Genomic DNA, 18,291 nt, shown 5'->3' with positions numbered 1-18,291 from the left:
TATTGAGCTTGGTCTCCAGGGTGTCACCTGAGCTCTTCCTCATGAGCTCCTTAAAAGTCTGCACGGCTCGCTCGGCTAACCCATTTGAGGCTGGGTGATATGGAGCCGAGGTGACATGTGTGATTCCATTCCTTACCATGAATTCTTTGCTCCCTTCACTAACAAAACACTGTGCATTGTCGGATACAATCATTTCTGGAATACCATGCATGCTGAAGTTGTTCCTGAGACAATTCAGTGTGGCATCAGTCATTGCAGAGCTCACTGGATAAACGTCGATCCACTTTGAGTGAGCATCAACCAGCACCAAAAACATTTTGCCCATAAAAGGTCCCGCATAGTCTATGTGAATTCTCCTCCAGGGTTTGCTGGGCCACTCCCAGGGATGGAGTGGTGCCCCGGCAGGTGCTTTCCTCTGTTCCTGACATATAGTGCATGACTTTACCTTTGACTCAATTTCAGCATCCAAGTTAGGCCACCACAGGTAGCTCCTAGCCAGTCCTTTCATTCTAGTCATTCCTGGGTGCGATTGATGCAACTGTTCCATCAAAGTAGAGCGCCCCCGCTCTGGGACTATGATGCGTGCTCCCCATAGCACACATCCATCTTGGACACTGAGCTCGTGCTGTCTCTGTCTGTACGGCGCGAACTCTGATCCCTCACGGTGATCTGGCCAGCCTTTCAACACATACTCACGGACCCTTGACAGAATGGGGTCCTTGGCTGTCCAGCCCTGGATTTGCGCTGAAGTCATCAGGGGACTGATCTCCTGATCCAGCATCAGGACGTGCTCCTCAGGGGAAGTACTGCGAGGAGATTTTGAGAGGGGCAGGCGGCTGAGAGCATCCGCGTTCCCGTTTTCCTTGCCGGCTCTGTACGTGATCATGTATTCATAGGCTCTTAGTATTACTGCCCATCTCATTATTCTCTGTGATGCCATTTGAGGCACCGCTTTCATCTCATTCAGTAAGCTAATAAGAGGCTTGTGGTCAGTACTGATTACAAACTTCCTCCCATATATGTACTTATGGAATTTCTTTACTCCAAATATAATGGCCAACCCCTCTTTATCAAGCTGTGAATAGTTCTTTTCTGCAACTGTGAGCGTGCGTGAAACAAACCCGATGGGCCTTTCCGCTCCATCTGGCATGTGGTGGGCCAACACTGCCCCCACTCCATAGGGTGATGCATCGCAGGACATTATCAGCTCCTTCTTCTCATCGTAATGCACTAACACCCTGCTGGACTGAAGTAGCTCCTTTGACTGCTGAAACGCTTTCGCTTGCTCTGGTCCCCAACGCCATGGCTCCTCCTTTCTCAGCAGTTTGTGCAGGGGTGCCAGCAGCATCGATAAGTTTGGAAGAAACCGGTTATAATAATTCAGGAGCCCTAGATAGGCTTTCAGTTCAGTCACTGAGGTGGGTGCCGGTGCATCCTGCACTGCCCGCACTTTCCCTGATAATGGATGGAGGCCTGTGGCATCCACCCGATGTCCCAGGAATGTAACTTCCTTCTCCATGAAACTACACTTACTCCATTTCAGGCGTAGCCCCGCCTCTTCCAGCCGCTGTAGCACTTTGTCCAGTGTTTTTAAGTGATCCTGATCGTCACTTCCTGTTAGCAGAATATCATCTAAGTACACGGCCACCTTTGGAATGCCCTGCAGAATGCCCTCCATAGTCCGTTGGAATATTGCTGGGCTAGAACTGACACCAAATGGTAACCTGGCATACGTGAACAGCCCCTTGTGCGTGTTCACCGTGACAAACTTTTTTGATTCTTCATCTAGCAATATCTGCTGATACGCATGACTCATGTCTAGTTTGCTGAAACTTTCTCCCCCAGCGAGCGATGTTAACATGTCCTCCATTCTCGGAATGGGGTACTGTTCCAGTGATGATACTCTGTTCACTGTTAACTTATAGCCACCGCACACCCTTACGTTACCATCGGGCTTCAATACCGGGACTATTGGTGCCGCCCAGTCTGAAAATTTCACTGGTTCTATTACTTTGTCCTTTAGCAGGCGATCTAGTTCCGCCTCAACCTTGGTTTTCATTGCAAAAGGTACCGACCTTGGTTTAAAGAAATGAGGCGTGGCATCACTGGCTACATGAATCTTGGCTGTGGCTCCCCTTAAGGTGCCCAGTTCATCCTTGAACACTAACTCATGCTTCATCAGCACTTCTTGCAGTGCCTCTGTACTGTCCTCCATTTTATTCATTGCCTGCCAGTCCACACTCAACTCACTGATCCACCCTCGCCCTAACAGGTTTGGCCCTGACCCTGCTACCACTACCACCGTAAGCTCTTTGGTGACTCCTTTGTGTTCCACTTGTACTTCGGCTGCCCCCAAAATGTCCACCTTCTGTCCTGTGTAGGTTTTGAGACTAATGGGGCATGTACCTAGCTCTGGTACTTTTGCTTCCCCCCATAGCTTGGCGTACTCAGTCTGCGACATTATGGTTACACTACATCCGGTGTCAATCTCAAACTTTACTTGACCTCTGTTCACTATCAAATACTGAGTGAGAGGGGGTACGTTGGGCCTTGAAGTGTCTATACTGTATATAGTGAAAACCTCCTCACTAGACTCACGAGACTCTTCCTCTTGTATGTAATTTGCCCGCTTTGTGTACTTCTCCCTCCCCCCTTTAGCATGCTTTGCCCCTTTAGCACTGCTTCTCTCACTCACTGCCCTTTTACAGACTTTCTTTAAGTGCCCTATTTTTCCACAATTGTGGCACTTTGTCTTTGCAAACCTGCAGTCCTTTGCATAATGGCTTGTCCCGCCACATCGGTAGCAATCCCCAACCCTGACTGGTGGACTTTTCGCGCCAGCTTCCATCTTGAAAACAGCTCCTCCCACTGGTTTACTCCATTTCTCCTTGCTCATACTGTTTAAGTCCTTAATGTCCTTGTTAGCCATCTCCATGGCTTGTGCTTTTTTAAGTGCCATCTCAAACGTTAATCCTTCTTCTGACAGCAACCTTTGCTGTATACTGTCGTCGTTAACTCCGCATACTAGTCTGTCCCTTAACATGACTGTGAGCGCATTTTCAAAATTGCAGTCCTGTGCGAGCTTCCGAAGCTCCTCCACATACTCAGTAACGCTTTCTTCCGGCCTCCTAATCCTCGAATTGAATTTCCATCTCTGTACTATTTCACTAGGTTTCGGATTGAAATGATTCTTTAGTAGACTCACCAACTCGTCAAAAGATTTTTCTCCTGGCCGCTCCGGGCTCAGCAGATTCCTCATCCGTGTATAGGTTTGCGCTCCCACACAACTCAGTAAAATGGCCCTTTTCTTTTCAGCACTGTCCACCTCGTTTGCCATAAAGAAATGGCCCAGTATTTCACAATACTCCTCCCAAGACTGCGACTTGCTGTCAAAAGGTGCCACGGAGCCTACCATTCCTGCCATCCTTGGAGTCCGGTCACTTCAGCCCAAAAATCAAACTCCGTTTCGACTCCCGCGGCCTAGCCTCGTGCTTTTCCGACTAGTTTGCTAACCAACCCGAGCACCTCTTCCGAATACTCCAAAACTCTTCCGTCCTTTATTCTCGTCACCATATGTGGTATCTTGAGGTGGCCATAGATGGAGACAGACACAGGTTAACTCCTTAACATGGTTTAATCTACACTTGCACATAAAAGCTTCTGCCATGAGGCAGCAAAAACAAAGAGTACAACCAGTACAGATCAGACTTAACTCAGGAGAGCAATTGCTACAGCACCACCTGGTGGATCAGGTTACTCATAACCTCCCAGGTTACTACATAAAGGGATGAGCTTGACAGATTGAATAGCCTTTTCTCATGCTTGACTATTTTGATATGTCTACAGTGATTACTCTAGATGTTAATTGAGCACTAGAACTGTTAGCGAAATAAACTCTTACAATAGTTGACATAATCTATCTGCTGCCTTCCATATAAAAGACCAACAGTACATAATGGCCCAGAAATTCGGGTCTCAACGCGTGAGTACGCACGGGGTATTCACGCGTAGGCCCAACGAAAGTGCCGGTTTCGTGCATGCACTGTGCATGCGCGGGAAACCGGCACTTCCGTTCCCCTGAAAGAAGGGGTTAAGAGGTGGAACACGTGCGCGGGAGAGGCAGCACGTGCGCATCGAACTTACGTTTTTTTTCCAGGTTTCTCCGGGAAGGTAAGTCTCCAGAAGTTAGACATGTAAAAAGCAGGCACAAGGCCTGCTTTTAACAAGGTAAGTGGTGAATTAATTAAAATTAAAACATTTTTTCCACAGGTTTATTATTTTTAAATACTTTAAAGAAAGGTAAGTTTATTTTTAGCCCCGTTAGAAAATGTAACTAATTTTTTCAAAAATTTAAATTATTGTTTAAAATAGTTATTTCATGTAATTTAAAGTTATTTTAAAACTGTGATTTTTTTTTTGAAGTTTTAGTGATGTTTTGGGGCTTATAGTGTTTACAGATTTGACAGCTCTTCCTGTCAAACTTATGAATGAAGCATTCCCTGCTACCATTGGCTCTCCATGGCCCACGTGATCCCAGGGAACGCATCGGACTAACTGCACCCCTGAGATACGCAAGCACTGCGCACCGGCAGTTGGAGGAGGCCCAGGATCGCAATTCCATGGGGGCCCACAGCTCAACGGCCGGCGCACAAGGTAAGTGCAGGTCGGAGGCTTGCACCCGCGGGAAGCCTCCGACCTGAATTTCTGGGCCAATAATGCAGCATAATATGGAAACATACGCAAAAATAACAACTTACAATTATATTGCATCTTTATACGTAGTATAATGTCCCAAGTCACATTTCAGGAGCGATTATCAAACAAAATTTGACCCCGAGCCACACAACGAGATGTTAGGACAGGTTTTAAGGAGCGTCTTAAAGGAGGAGAGAGAGGTAGAGAGCCAGAGAGGTTTAGGGAGGGAAGTCCAGAGCTTAGGACCTAGGCAGTTGAGGTATGGCCGCCAATAGAGGAGCGAAGGAAATTGGGGATGCACAAGAGGCCAGAACTCGAGGAGTGCAGAGATCCTGGAGGGTTGTAGGGCTGGAGGAGGTTACAGAGATAGCGAGGGTAAAGGCCATGAAGGGATTTGAACAAAAAGATGAGAATCTTTAAATCGAGGCAATGCTGGACCGGGAGCCAATGTAGGTCAGTGAGCATAGGGGTGATGGGTGAAAATACTTTCAGTTCTGTGGTGGGGCCAACTCCCAGGCATGCTGGTTGAGTGGAAGTCCCACACTGCCAGATTTTTTTTATACTTTCCTGGGATGTGGACGTCACTAGCAAGGCCAGCATTTATTACCCATCTCTAATTGCCCTTGAGAAGGTGGTGGTGAGCCGCCTCCTGGAACTGCTGCAGTCCGTGTGGCGAAGGTAATCCCACAGTGCTGTTAGGGAGGGAGTTCCAGGATTTTGACCCAGTGACGATGAAGGAAAGGCAATATATTTCTAAGTCAGGATGGTGTGTAACCTGGAGGGGAACTTGGAGGTGGTGGTATTCCCAGGCACCTGCTGCCCTTGTTCTTCTAGGTGGGTAGAGGTCGTGGTTTTGGGAGGTGCTGCCGAAGAAGCCTTGGCGAGTTGCTGCAGAGCATCTTGTAGATGGTACACACTGCAGCCACAGTGCACCAGTGGTGGAGGGAGTGAATGTTTAAGGTGGTGGATGGGGTGCCAATCAAGTGGGCTGCTTTTTCTTGGATGGTGTCAAGCTTCTTGAGTGTTGTTGGAGCTGCACTCATCTAGGCAAGTGAAGAGTATTCCATCACACTCCTGACTTGTGCCTTGTAGATGGTGGAAAAGCTTTGGGGAGTCAGGAGGTGAGACACTCACCGCAGAATATCCAGCCTCTGACCTGCTCTTGTGGCCACAGTATTTATTTGGCTGTTCCAGTTAAGTTTCTGGTTAATCGTGACCCCCAGGATGTTGCTAATGGGGAATTCGGTAATGGCAATGCCGTTGAATGTCAAGGGGCGGTGGTTAGACTCTCGCTTGTTGGAGATAGCCATTGCCTGGCACTTGTGTGGCGCGAATGTTACCTGCCAGTGACATCCAGGTCTTGCTGCATGTGGGCATGGACTGCTTCATTATCTGAAGTGTTGCGAATGGAACTGAACACTGCAATCATCAGCGAACATTCCCACTTCTGACCTTATGATGGAGGGAAGGTCTTTGATGAAGCAGCTGAAGATGGTTGAGCCTAGGATACTGGCCTGAGAAACTTCTGCAGCAATAGCCTGGGCTGAGATGATTGGCCTCCAACAACCACAACCTTCTTCCTTTGTGCTAGGTATACCTCCAGCCACTGGAGAGTTTTCCCCCTGATTCCCATTGACTTTAATGTTACTGGGGCTCCTTGATGCCACACTCGGTCAAATGCTGCCTTGATGTCAAGGGCAGTCACTCGCACCTAACCTCTGGAATTCAGCTCTTTTGCCCATGTTTGGAACAAAGCTGTAAGGCGGAACCCAAATTGAGCATTGGTGAGTAAGTGCCATTTGATAGCACTGTCGACGACACCTTCCATCACTGATGGGGTGTTAATTAGCTGGATTGGATTTGTCCTGCTTTTTGTGGACAGGACATACCTGGGCAGTTTTCCACAATGTTGGTTAGATGCCAGTATTGTAGCTGTACTGGAACAGCTTGGTTAGAGGCACGGTAGCCAGATTCCACAGGGTGTTTTCATGAACATATCCTTGGTCCTCTAGCAGTTCATCTGGCCTGCTCCTTCAAATACTTGAATAATGCAAGATGAAAGCATTTTGGCTGCTGCCAGGGTATGTTACAGTCACCAGCATTATTTGTTTGTGGTGGTTCAAGATCAAATGCATGTTGATCAGATTAAATCCTTTTTCATTCATATATGCCAAGGGTTGTTTTTGATGTTTTGATGGCAACATAGATGGGCTCAATGATGTCCTACACTATTGAGAACCCATCCACTTGATAGAAGTACAGGCTATCTCCAGTTGTTGCCTCCTTTCCAATGCGAAATTGACAAACATGTTTTCCTCGGCAAATAAAGCTACAGTGATCTGTCTGGTACATCAAAGTATAATCAGCTTGCTAATCTGGCAAACTTCATCAGTGGTAAGAGAGATGGGGACAGAGTTGGGCAATGCCACGGTAGTGGAAGAAAGTAATGGTAATTGTAACGGTAATGGTAATGGGCCACCACACTTAAATGTGTTTTCCACCACACTTCTGGTAAAGTTATGGCGGCGGAGCAGGATTGGCCATGAGAAAAAGTTTAGAAATTGTTGATGGCAATATTAGCAAACATTCTCTCAGTAATTTTGTATTATATTCTTCTGTCTGCTATTTTAGTGGAAGCTTATTTAAAATAAACAAGTTACTGTTTTGATTAAAATAATACCATACCAGAAGAATGCCATACAATGCATTTAACATTTGGCCAGTAATAGCGCTGACTGTAATATATAGAAAAGCCCAAATTATTGATGATCTGAAACAGTTACTTAAAAATAATAAAGCTTTGCTTCCCATTAATTAAATAAATGGAAACCAGTGCCTAGTGAATTATAGCTTACTGAAAGTGCTTGAACATCACTATAAGGACCCTTTTAGGGTAATTCTAGACAATGAGAACAGTAGTAATTGGATTACTGAGAGATGAGATTTGCCTTCTGATCCCGTGTGACATGTAGTCTATTAAGTCAGCCCCCTCAGTCAAGCTCTCCAGATAATTACTACTTTATCATTACATTGGACTACAGCTATTAGAGTGACATCAAAGCACAAATACACATTATTACTGGCCCCATCCTTCCAAATATATATTGAACTTGCACTTTTGAAACAATAGAACATCTTTCAAACCTTCTGCTGCTGTCTAGATATATAAAACTAATTTCCCTGCATTGGATCTGGATGTTCCTAGTGGAATGTTAATGAGTAATAAAAGTTTGTCATTATAAAATAATTATCTTTCTCATGTTATATCATTGCTTTCAGATTCATAAATTATGTGCTTTCCTTGGGACTTCCAGTCCCTGAAACATCAATACAAACAAAATATTGCACAAAAGATAGATAAACTTTGACATCTAGCAATATGGATGAATTAACAATGACACATTCATAAAACAATCAGATTCAAACTTTGGCTCAGTACAGTAAATCTATCTTAGACCCAATGCATGATGATAATTTTAAATAAAAGGAGTGAGCGATGGATCAGGGTGAGGTGCTCAAAGGAGGAGAAGGTGCCAGAGGAATAGAGAAGACAGCCAAGTTGCCACTTAGAGATAAGAGCTACTCTATCATTTTGACGGTTTGGGCATGGGCGATGGTGAAACGTTTAGCCAGGCAAAGAGGCTTCAATAAGTAGGAAGGAGTTGCCATCCATGAATCAAGATTCTGACAGTGCCGATACAATCATCCACAATGAGGTCATGTGCCTTGTTCATGAGTAAGTGGACATTGTGGGGTGACCTAATGAAAGGGAAATAACTAGGAGAGGTAAGCGAGAAGTTATGGGTTGGGGTTAGATGTTGCACACAAGACACCAACACAAAGAGAAAGCATGCTGTGAAAAGATGCTAAAATCATTGACACATGATGCAAAGTAGGATCATAAATTGGTTGAACTCTCTTTGAACTTTGTCAAGGGAGATCATTTCAGATTGTGTGGAATAATGTAGCACAGCAAAGGTGAGTTAGTTTGGGAAGTGCGGTGGCATAGTGGTTAGCACTGTTGCCTCACAGCGCCAGGGACCCAGGTTCGAATCTGGCCTCGGGTGACTGTCTGTGTGGAATTTGCACATTCTCCCCGTGTTTGCGTGGGTTTCCTCCGGGTGCTCCGGTTTCCTCCCACAGTCCAAAGATGTGCGGGTTAGGTTGATTGGCTATGATAAATTGACCCCTAGTGTTAGGGGGGGATTATATACGTGGGGTTACGGGGATAGAGTGGGATATGTGTTGGTATAGGGGTTACGGGGATCGGGTGGGATATGTGTCGGTGCAGGCTCGATGGGCCGAAATGGCCTCTATCTGCACTGTGGGGTTTCTGTGATTTCTGTGATTTCTGTGACATTGCTGCAGAAGGTGCTTTGGTTACATGTGGACAGAAGGGTTTCTTAAAGGTGCAGCTTTCACACCAGTTGCACTGAGGTTTCAGAACCTATAATCTCATGGTCAGTGTCTGCCTCCTGCTCTGATCTTGATTCTGAATTGCCCTCCTCTTCGATGGGTAGATCTCTTTGTATAGAAAAATGATGAAGCAAGCAACAGGAAATAATGACCTTGTAGGTCCTGGAAACTATATTGTAAAGCAGTCCCTGATATGTTCAGACATCTGAAATGCTTCTTCAAAACCCCACTGATATGCTCAGTAAACTTCCTGGTGCCTGCATAGGCCTTGTTGTATTTACTTTCTGCCTCTGTCTGTAGCTACTGAAAAGGTGTAATTAGGCTGAAGGTAGTGATGGTCTCTAAGGAATCATCTCCCTTTGCTTTCATACAGATAATGGGGGCAAAAGGAAAGCAACATAGGTGCTACCTGAGAAATGGGCACTGATTTGCATGATGTGGCGCTATTGGTTACTGACTAGTTGCACATTGATGGAGTCAGAACCTTTCTGGTCAAGTATTGGAGTGAGAGCCTGATATGACCATATGAGTGCTATCAAAAACACCCCATGTACTCTCAGAAAGCCAAGTAAAATTTGTTCCATCTGGTATGCTGCTGTGGCTGGAGAATGTTTGAAACTCCTGCAGCAACGAAATGGAAATGTACAGAGCTGTACGGATTCACAGAACCTCAAATTGCTGCTCTCTATCACTCAATTGCTGTCATTGTGCTTTACATCAACAGATCTCAGGCCTTGTTATAGTACCCAATTGATCATACCAGTTATTAAAAGTAAAATTATTTTGTTCAGTTTTAGTGTGCAAGGATATTAGAGCATCCATCATGTATGCGTTCAAACTGTTTTTCACTTGCATAAGCCTAGTATATGAGCCTTACTCCTATAGGTCTCATTTTCTGAATCCAATTTTCCAACAATTGAAAAAATGTCATGGGGAATGTGCCTGTGATTTCTCAATATGTGCTCCCAACAGGCAAGGCAACACAAATCAGGCTGTACATTCAGAAAATTGCCCTTAAGTGCTACTCCAGCTGAGGGAGCTTCAGGGGTGTGGGGGGCGAAGTGGAGCACTGCTCAAACATCTGGCAAAGTGTTTGGGTTACAGAAAACCAAGGGGTAGAAATTGGACAGTGCCTGGAACTGGGCACAATCCCGCTCACTGGAATGGAAAGGCCCAAGGATCAAAATGAGACCATTAGAAATTGGATCTCGGGCCTCATCATCATAATACCAGCAAGCTGTGGACACTAGTCGAGTGCCCTGACGCAGCGCAGTGATCGGGGCCTAACCAATTTTGGTTGGCACTGAGTCCCACAGGTAAATTCCACGGGGGTGCTTGGGCAGGTGATTGAGATGAGACAAGCATGGCTCGGCAACGGCTTGCAGTTCTGCTGTGGTGCCAGGAGAAGCACTCATGCTCCTTTCACCTCTACAAAATATCTCAACGTTTTCTGGCCTTTTTTGTGAGCGGCCCCTCAAGGACCGCTGGCTAGGCACTCGAGACCTGGAAATACTAGTTGTAACTTGCGCAGTCCAAGCTTCGACTGATCAAACCGATTTGAGAAATCAGGATTAGAAATGGGCGTGTGAAATGAGATCTGTGCTCACTTCAAGATAAATGCTCCGACCAATTAATCAGTGGCTTGAAAACCCATGCAGATCTGGCACAGGCCTCTGCCCTGCTAATTTGGTTATTATTGCACTTGTTTTACGCCCGTGAAACAGATGCAACGATATCAAAATTATGCTCACCATCTGGTTCTGTGACTAACTCCGAGGTACCTGCTTCAGTGAAAGTAGTCTCCTTTCCTTGAATTTATGGAGACAATTTTAAAGGGACAGCTTCTGTAATCACCTGTGTGGGGCTATGTGAAGCTACAGAACTGCTGTTGACACCAATGGAACCGCCTGTTCCTGTGCCGCTTCACATTTGCCACTCTTGAAGTGCATGTTCTCATGGGTCAGAGTCATAGCGTGGTCAGGGCAGTGGGTGGAAGTCTTGTCCCAACCAGTCTTGTCCCTTTCTCCTGCAGTGGTGAAACCACCCTGGAAAAAGGTTCAGCCCTATAGGAGTAATTTTACAAGTTCAGATTCACTACCTGGCAGATCTTTGGTTCTGGGATCTGGCCCGTGATACCAGCTTGGAACCCCATGTGGACTCTACTCCTGCAGATGGTTGGTATTGTACGTCTGTCGACGCTATGTCAAGCCCCACTGAGAGCTGGGAATAAAGGAATTCTCGATGTAAGGTATCCCTGCCCCTGGCCCCACTTCCTCATGCCAATGGCCTTGTTTAGGGCAGACACAATTATTACACTGAAGTTATGAACCCTTCATTGTGGACTTAATCATGCATCAATTCCTTGGAGTTTCCTGGCCGCCAATTTCCATCAAGAGACCCAACAAAATGAATGGGGGCTAAATTCGATAGCCCCCCAAAATGGGCACGGGTATTCCAATGCAAGATTAGCCAGTGCCTGTTGAGTCTGATGCAGGGAGCACACAAACTTTGTGCTGCCCGTTAATTTAAATGATTTTAGTAGGCAGTCCAGTGCTAAACATGCTGCTGAGTGGCTGCACGCCTGAGCAGGGGACCAATTTTGTGACAGGCTAGCACCAGTTAAAGATAGCCTACACTACTTAAAGTCAGCCTGCACCTCTTAAAGGGGAGGTGCATTCTGGCTGGAGCAGGTGTTGAAAGTGGCTGGGGAAGAGAGTCTGACATGCAAGTACACTGAATTATGATGCAACGGGGAGAGAGCATTCTCCAAGGTTCTCAAATGCTACATTGGAGGCTAGGTGAAGGAGGTGGACAGGAGGAGAGAGGTCCTCTATCCATAGGGGGCCAGGAGACCCTCCAGACAAACTCTGCGAAGGCAGTGGGAGCAGGTAGCCATGGTGGCCAATGCCAGAAGTCAAGCCCCAAAGACCTGGATGCAGTGCAGCAAAAAGTTCAATGATCTCACACAAGTGGTCAAGGTCAGTGAATTAATCTTCAATTGCCATATCCTATCAACTGCACCAGTAGCCTCACACACTGCTCAATGCACCACACTCCCATTACTCACCTACCAATAATCTCTATCAAGCAGAACTCATACCTAACATTCATAGCTTCACCTCACCCTCACACACGTAGCACTGCTGCAAGCCTCACGGTTTGCACACACTGTCATCTATTCAACCAGTACAGGCACATTGCACCATAGTCACTGACACACTTCCTTCTCTCTTGTAGAAAAAGTTGCCGCATAACCGACGGCAGCAGAAACTAACCGGTGGGGTCAGGCACGGCTGCATGACATTACCCCGATGGAGGAGACGGTGGTTGCCATCATTGGAGCGGCTATCGCTGAGCCCATGGCCAGTAGCAGGGCTGAAACCATCGAAGATGATGGTATGCTCATACCTAATCCTTCTTCTCACATCCCACTTCCCCTTATCTCACAATCGCATATGATTTACAAGCTGCAGATGGTGTCAGCATGCACCTCTTACTTTACCGCCCCCCCGCCCCCCACCCCTCACCCCTTACCACAATCCTACCCTTGTGCCTTTGTCCTTTCAGATACTCAAGAACTGCAACTTGGCCAGGCTGTGGTGGAGGAGCAAGAACTGGAAGAGGAAGAAGACAGTGATGATGAAGACACAGCACCATCACTCGATTTCACACTCGCAGCCACCAGCTCAGATACTGACACTCCGTGTACTTTAAAGGATAGCTTAGAGGTGGGAACTGCATGTGGTGAGACACCAGGCATCAGTGACCTGTAGCCAGGACAGGGGGCAAGGGTAGTGCAGGTGCCAGCGTCCCAGAGGGTGAGGTCGCACACGGATTCTGCTGCAGTGGCCTCAGATGAGGACTTCGATCAGGGCAGGCTACAGAAGAAGGCTGATGGGTATGCACAATGAAATGCTTGGTGCATTGGCAGGCCTACCCGAAAACTTCCATGCAATGTCAAGGAGCATGGAGGAGTCCAGCACCAACTTGGCACAGGGCTTTGCGCAGAGATTTGAGTCCATTCTTTCTAGCATGGAAGTGATGGCCAACTCCATTAGCACACTTGTGGACTCCAGCAGATGCAACGTCTGATGACTGGTGTCTCAGCTTCCATTGCAGCACAAGCAGCATCCACCCAATGTCTGGATGCTGCAGTGGAAGTTCAGACTTCTGTTATGCAAGCTCAGACTGTTGCCATCATGGTTGCACGTACCAGTGTTCAAAGGGGCTTGCAGGGTGCCACAGCAGTCCAGCAATCTGTCCTGCAACAGATTACTAGGATTGCTGAGGTGCTGCCCTGGGGGAGTGCCAGTGGCTCCATGGAGCACGAACCTGCTGTCCTTTCTCAGGATAATTCGTCCTCCCACCCCTGCCAGTCCGCCAGTGCCCTTGCTGTTGCCTGTCAGCCAGCCAGCCCAGACTGCTGCCGCTCATGCCAAGATGATGCAGTCTGAAGCTGGGCCTTCTCGGCCCAGAGCTGCTCAAGGTCGTCCTCCAAGGCCATCTGCTGCCTCCTCCACAGAAAGTCAGCAGCCTTCCACCAGCCATGCTGCAGCCACTAGGGTAGCATTGCATAGGAACACTGAAGACAGACACTAAGGGAATGCACAAGGGTGATTAGTTTACATTTATATGCAAATTGCATGATTTAATTTATAAATTTGGTTTGGATTGTTTATTTTGTGTTGGCATTTATTTTTGCATTGTGGCCAAGCAGACGCTGTGATAATCAGTGACAGTGGGAAGGTAAGGTGTGGGACTGTTGCTGAACATGGAATTGGGGTTGAGTTTACTGGTATCGCAGCCGGATGAGTCAGTCACGGACTGCCCGGCCAGAAAGGGACTATCTGGGTTTCCTCCTGCCTTCCTCTTCTTCCTCCTCCTATTTCTTCTACTCCTCCTCCTGCTCCTCAGTTGGCCGCCCGATGGTTGGTGGCAAGGGCTGTGCCCTGGTGTTGATGAGGTTGTGCAGCATGTAGCGGATGATCATGAATCTCAACACCCGCTCTGCTGAGCACTGCCAGGCTCCTCCAGAGCAGTCCAGGCAGCAGAAGTGTTGCTTCAGCACACCAACCTAGAGACGGTGTCACACCCCGTTTTATATATGCTGATGACTTATGTGTCACTGCCCAAAGCACTGATTTTAACACCGTGGAGAAAATGCTTTCTGAGGCCTTGGAGGGACTAAAATCCTACTATGAAGAAAACCACCTTTGCGCAAACCCATCAAAGACGCAAGTTTGTGCATTCCACCTCAGAAACTGTGAAGCCAAACGCTAGCTGAAAGTAACCTGGTGTGGAGCAACACTGACGCATTGCGAGCACCCTATCTACTTAGGAGTCACCCTTGACCGATGCCTCACCTTCAAGAACCACATCGAGAAGACAAAGACAAAAGTGAGCGTACGAAACAACATCCTGAATAAGCTCACTAACACAAGATGGGGAACAAGCCCGAAAACATTGCGAACCAGTGCACTTGCTCTTTGCTATTTCACTGCCGAATACGCCTGCCCTGCATGGGAAAGGTCTACTCATGCCAAGAAGATGGATGCCGTTCTGAATGCAAGCTGCCGATTTATCACAGGTTGCTTAAAACCAACAAACACCAACAGCCTATATATCCTGGCGGGTATCGCTCCCCCTGATATAAGAAGAACGGTAGCCAGCAAGAAAGAGCGACTCTGTCAAACATCAGATGAGAGACACCCTCTGCATTGTCATACACCTACACCCAGCCGCCTAAAGTCAAGAAAGAGCTTCATGAACAGTGTTGTTCCATTACAATCAACCTCATCTGAAGCCTGCATCGCCTTGTGGAAAGACCGGCTCGCCAGTCTTGAACAACCCCCAGCGATGGAAATTTTACTTGATGAAAGCCTACCCCCAGTGATATACCTATCAATTCATCCAATGAAAAGCGATGAGTTAAGATGGTAACTATAGGTTTTTATTGGCTAAATAACAGAGCCCACCCTCGTGGGTGGTCGGGTCCAACAAGGAGGAATACCAGCCAGTCGACCACCTTTATACCTGGGCAAGCAGGCGGAGCCATGGGCGGAGTCAGCTGTGGTCAGCCCAGGTATAACAGCGTGACAAGAGGTGACCTTGTGTAGTGATACAACAGTGTAAACAGTGATAACCATAGTGTAACGATATAAACAGTGATAACCATAGTGTAACGATAGTGAACGATAAAAGTGGTTTACCACATTCACCCCTTGTTTAGATTTGAGTCCGGCGGGGTGAAGTGTACTACCAGTTCGGGTATGTCAGTCTGTCCGGAGGCCTCGTAAGTCTTTCTGATCGGCGCAGCAGCGGCGGCGGTGGTGCAGTATCCGATGTTAATGCTGGTGTCTGCGTGGTCGGCGAAGGCTCGTGGGGTTCCGGCATGCCGTCTACCTGGGCTGGATTTGGGGGAGTGGTGGGGGGTAACGGTGGTGTCTCAGGGGTGCCCGAGGGTGCAAGGTCTCGTAAGGAGACTGTGTCCTCCCACCCGTCTGGGTATGCCACATAGGCGTACTGGGGGTTGGCGTGCAGGAGGTCCACCCTCTCGACCAGGGGGTCCGTTTTATGGGCCCGCACGTGCTTTCGCAGCAAGACGGGCCCCGGGGAAGTCAGCCATGTTGGTAGCGAGGTTCCCGTAGTCGACTTCCTGGGGAAAACAAACATTCGTTCATGGGGGGTGGCGTTAATGGCCGTGCAAAGCAGTGACCGGATGGAATGCAGCGCTGCCGGGAGGACTTCCTGCCAGCGCGAGGTTGGGAGGCCCTTAGACTTTAAGGCTAAGAGAACGGCCTTCCAGACAGTCGCGTTCTCTCTTTCCACCTGGCCGTTCCCTCGGGGGTTGTAGCTGGTGGTCCTGCTTGCAGCAATACCTCTCGCTAGTAGGAACTGGCGAAGTTCCTCGCTCATGAAGGATGAGCCCCGGTCGCTATGTATATAGTTCGGGAACCCGAACAAGGCGAAGAGGTCGTTCAGGCATTTGATGACCGTGGTACTGGTCATGTCTGGGCAGGGGAAGGCAAAGGGGAAACGGGAGTACTCATCAATGATGTTGAGGAAGTACACATTACGGTCAGAGGACGGGAGGGGCCCCTTAAAATCGATGCTCAAGCGCTCGAAGGGGCGGGTGGCCTTGATCAGGCTTGCTCTGTCTGGCCTAAAGAAATGCGGTTTGCATTCGGCACAGGTTTGGCAGTTCCTGGTCATGGTCCTGACCTCCTCGATGGAGTAGGGCAGGTTGCGGGCCTTAATGAAGTGGTAAAGTCTGGTGACCCCGGGGTGGCAGAGGTCATTGTGGAGGGTCTGCAGTCTATCAATTTGCACGTTGGCGCATGTACTTCGTGATAGGGCATCTGGGGGTTCGTTCAGTTTACCAGGCCGGTACAAGATATCATAATCATAGGTGGAGAGTTCGATTCTCCACCTCAAGATCTTGTCGTTCTTGATTTTGCCCCTCAGCTTGTTGTTAAACATAAAAGCGACCGAACGCTGGTCGGTGAGGAGGGTAAATCGTTTGCCTGCCAGGTAATGCCTCCAGCGTCGTACTGCCTCCACGATCGCCTGGGCCGCCTTCTCGACCGAAGAGTGTCGGATCTCAGGGCCCTGGAGGGTCCTTGAGAAGAAGGCCACAGGTCTCCCCGCCTGGTTAAGGGTTGCAGCTAGGGCAAAGTCGGATGCATCGCTCTCCATTTGGAAAGGGATAGACTCATCCACCGCGTGCATTGTGGCCTTAGCAATGTCTCCCTTTATGAGGGAGAAGGCTGCGCATGCTTCTGCCGTCAGGGGGAAGGAGGTGGACTTCATGAGGGGTCTGGCTTTGTCCGCATAATTCGGCACCCATTGGGCATAGTAGGCGAAGAGCCCCAGGGTTCTCTTCAGCGCCTTTGGACAGTGGGGGAGGGGAAGCTCCATAAGGGGGCGCATTCTTTCGGGGTCGGGGCCGATGACTCCGTTCTCTACTACGCAGCCGAGGATGGCAAGACGCGGGGTGTTAAACACACATTTCTCCTTATTGTAAGTGAGGTTCAGCCGTTCGGCCGTACGGAGGAATTTCTCCAGATTAACATCGTGGTCCTGCTGGTCGCGGCCGCAGATGGTGACGTTATCTAGATAAGGGAACGTGGCCTGCAGCCCGTTCTGGTCAACCATCCGGTCCATCTCCCTTTGGAAGACCGAAACCCCATTGGTGACGCCGAAGGGAACCCTAAGGAAGTGGTAGAGGCGGCCATTCGCCTCGAAGGTGGTATACTGGCGGTCCTCAGGGCGGATCGGGAGTTGGTGATAGGCCGACTTAAGGTCGATGGTAGAGAATACCCGGTACTGTGCAATCTGATTGACCATATCAGATATGCGGGGAGGGGGGTATGCGTCCAGCTGGGTGTACCGGTTTATGGTTTGGCTGTAGTCGATGACCAGGCGGTTTTTATTGCCGGTCTTAACGACTACGACCTGGGCACGCCAGGGGCTGTTGCTCCTCTCGATGATGCCCTCCTTCAGGAGACGCTGCACCTCAGAGCTAATAAAAGCTCTGTCCCCGGCGCTGTACCGCCTGCTCTTGGTGGCGACGGGTTTACAGTCGCGGGTGAGGTTAGCGAACAGGGAGGGGGGCGGGACCTTGAGGGTGGATAGGCCGCAGGTGGTACGCGGTGGGCGGTTTAAAGGCTGCTGGTTGTCGACTGTGAGTGGGGGGAGGGGTCCACCGTATGCCAAAGTGACACTTTGAAGGTGGGATTGGAAGTCCAGCCCTAGTAGGACGGCAGCACAGAGCTGGGGCAGGACGAGGAGTTTAAAATTTTTATACTCCGTGCCCCTAACCGACAGGGTCACAACACAGTAGCCGCTGATGTCTGTAGAATGGGACCTCGACGCCATCGAGATCCGGTTGCGCGTTGGCCGGACAGTGAGGGAGTAGTGGCTCACCGTGTCTGGATGGATGAAACTCTCCGTGCTTCCGCTGTCGAACAGGCAGGTCGTGGCGTGGCCGTTTACTTTGATGTCCATCATGGACTTGGACAGGTGATGCGGGCGAGCTTGGCCCAGTGTGACGGAGGCTAGTGTATGGCTGAGCGAGCTGCTGTAGTCTGCGGGTGAGGCGGTGGTCGGGTCTGGAGACAAGGTGGCGGTCGAGTGTGGTGGACAAAATGGCGGCGCCCACGACGTTGAATAAAATGGCGG

The sequence above is a fragment of the Somniosus microcephalus genome, chromosome 9 (genome assembly GCF_052327205.1).
Source record: "Somniosus microcephalus isolate GS21.2 chromosome 9, FLI_Smic_1.0, whole genome shotgun sequence".
Classification (NCBI taxonomy): domain Eukaryota; kingdom Metazoa; phylum Chordata; class Chondrichthyes; order Squaliformes; family Somniosidae; genus Somniosus; species Somniosus microcephalus.
Note: the sequence above shows the minus strand (reverse complement) of the source record.